The sequence below is a fragment of the Neovison vison genome, chromosome 2 (assembly GCF_020171115.1).
Source record: "Neovison vison isolate M4711 chromosome 2, ASM_NN_V1, whole genome shotgun sequence".
In the NCBI taxonomy this organism is placed as follows: domain Eukaryota; kingdom Metazoa; phylum Chordata; class Mammalia; order Carnivora; family Mustelidae; genus Neogale; species Neogale vison.
Genome location: NC_058092.1, coordinates 53,201,554 through 53,204,330, shown reverse-complemented (window position 1 = coordinate 53,204,330; position 2,777 = coordinate 53,201,554). Strand labels below are relative to the sequence as shown.

General features: G+C 37.0%; 1 pseudogene; it reads left to right on the top strand.

The window, feature by feature from the left end:
- The first annotated feature begins 740 nt into the window (after positions 1 to 740).
- On the top strand, positions 741 to 1,272 carry LOC122899129 (annotated as a pseudogene).
- Positions 1,273 to 2,777: the final 1,505 nt, after the last annotated feature.

The window sequence follows — 2,777 nt, the reverse complement described above, 5'->3', positions numbered from 1 at the left end:
GATTTTGGACTTCCAGCCTCCAGAACTGTGAGACAATAGAATTCAGTTGTTTTAAGCCACCCATTCTGTGATACTTTGTTGTGGCCACCCTAGGAAACTTCCATATATTCTGTATATTTCTATATATTTCTCATTAAGTTAAACATACACTCACTATACAACTCAGTAATTCTGTTCTTAAGTATATATCCAAGGGAAATGAGACTGTGTGTCTGTAAGAAAACTTGTACATGAATGTTCATAGCAACTTTAGTTATAGTAATCACAAACCAACATAAACAAATGTCCATCAATAGGAGATTGGATACACAATATGGTATATTCCTGATATTGAACTCTACTCAGAAATAAAAATGAACTCATAAATGTAGCAATATGGATGAATCTCAAAAACATTATGCTGAGTAAAAGAGGCCAGACATGGTATTGAACATATTGTTTAATTCTATTTATCTGAAAATCAGAAAAAGAAAAACTAAGTTATAATGGTAGAAATCAGAACAATGTTTCCTTCTGTAGGTTTACATCTAAAGCGTCATGAAGAATGTTCTGATGTAATGGAAATACTCCATATCATGATTGGGGTTGCTGGTTATGCGATGTATACATTTATTAAAACTTACTCTCTTTTCTACCTGCTTCCCCCTCACCCCAAGTGCCACTCTGGCAGCAGAGTGCTCATTCAGAGCTCATGAGTCCTGCTAAGCTAGGGCCTTCATTGTCTCTCTCCAGCTACCATCATGATCATCTACCTGAACACCATTAACAGTGATGAGATGTTCTCCAAGATATGGGATGGCCCATGGTATGCACAGAGTTGGGGAAGATGGCAGTAAGACAGAGGGTAACATTGATGACTCACTTGTTGGTGGAAATGCCTCCACCAAAGGCCCCAAGGGTGAAGGGACTGAAAACATAGTCATCACTGGTGTTGATATTGTCATGAACCATCACTTACAGGAAACTGCCTTCATAGAAGAAGCCTACAAGAAGTACATCAAAGATGACATGAAATCAATCAAAGGTAAACTTGAAGCACTGAGGGCAGAAAGAAGAAAACCTTTTATGACAGAGGCTGCAGAAAAAATCAAGCATATCTTTGCTAATTTCAAAAACTGTGAAAACATGTGAAAAACTGTGAATTCATGTGAAAACATGAAACCAGATGGGATGGTTGCTCTGCTGGACTACCATGAAGATGGTGGGACCCCATATATGATTTTCTTTAAGGGTGGTTTAGAAATGGAAAAATGTTCGCGAATTTGGCTATGATTTTGGATGTATCACTGGTTGTCATAACTGGCCACTGCTCTTCATCCATGCAATGCCTGAACTAAAACAAATGGGACTCAAATCATCTTGAGCTCTTTATTTTGACCTTGATTTATTTGGAGTAGAGTAACTGTTTTTAAGAAGAAAAAATCAGGTCATATAGGATGTCTAAAAATAAAATGCATTTCAACTCATTTGAGAGGATGTTCTTCATTTAACAGATATTTAAATCCATCCTGGAGAAGCAACCTTGCTTGTATTCCTGGAGAAGCAACCTTGGTTGTAGACTATTGTGAGAAAGCAGAAGACTGTGGATAACTTCCACAGTGAAGATTGTGGATAACTTCCACAGTGAAAACTGTGGAACTGGGACTGGAACCTAAAAAAGAAGAACCAAAAATCTTAATTCTGAGTTCAGGTGAAAGGAAAGGCCATGCTCATAGCTGTGCCAACATTTGAAGTAGATTCCTTACATATTTCCTCACTGACAAACGGAAGTAGTTAACTCTGGAAGAGATTACCAAAAGTATAAAAAGAGATAAACACAGCTGGAAGCAAACACAATAACAAAACAACTTACCTAACTGTATACTTAAGATCTTTATATTTATTGAACATAAATTATATGAGTAATTTTTAAAAACAACAGTGACAACAACAACAACAACAACAACAAAAACAAAAACAAAAACAAAAACCTCTTAATAGAAACACAAAGAGTAAAGTTTGACTTCCAACCGTGGGTAGAATGGAGAAATACAGGATAGGTCAAGTCTCCTGTCAAGGACAACTAGGAAAACCAGCTAAACTACAATAGTCATCTATGTCAAGATTCAGAAAACTGTAGAATCCATGAAGACTAGGTGGATTAAGATTCCAATGACAGAAAACCATGAGATCTGAGCAGAGGGTCTGCAGATATTTTCTGTTTAGGAGTTTTTACCAAGTTTTTGGCAAGCAAGAGGGTAACAAACCAGACTTTGCCCAATGAGACTTAACTGCTAAGTTCAGAAAAACAGACATTTTGATGGTTTCACATAGCTTGAGAGACAAAATTGTAGACTTGATGAGTCTCAATCCCATTGCCAATTTTTTCTTCCAGATTCGTCAGATCCCACCAGGCTAGAGTCTAAAGAGTGGAAGTGAAAAACCTTTCATATTTACTTAGGAAACCCTACAGTCTGGTCTTCAGTTTACCTTTCTGACTTTATTTTTCAATGTACCAGAACCCACAGATGCTAATGAGAAGGAACACCTCACCTTTCCTTCCTTTTCCTCTTTCCCTTTCCTTCTTCCCTGTCCTTTCCTTTACTTTCCTGCCTTTTTTTGCTTTGTTAATGACAGTTTCTATGCTTGAATGGCCTTTTCCATGACATGTCTTCAAATACAAAAATCGATCTTTTCTTCAAAACCAATTCAAATACTTTTTGTGTGACTCTGGGAAAGTTTCTTCCTTATTCTGAACCTCAGTGTTTTCTAAGAAATGAAGATGGAATACAGCTGCA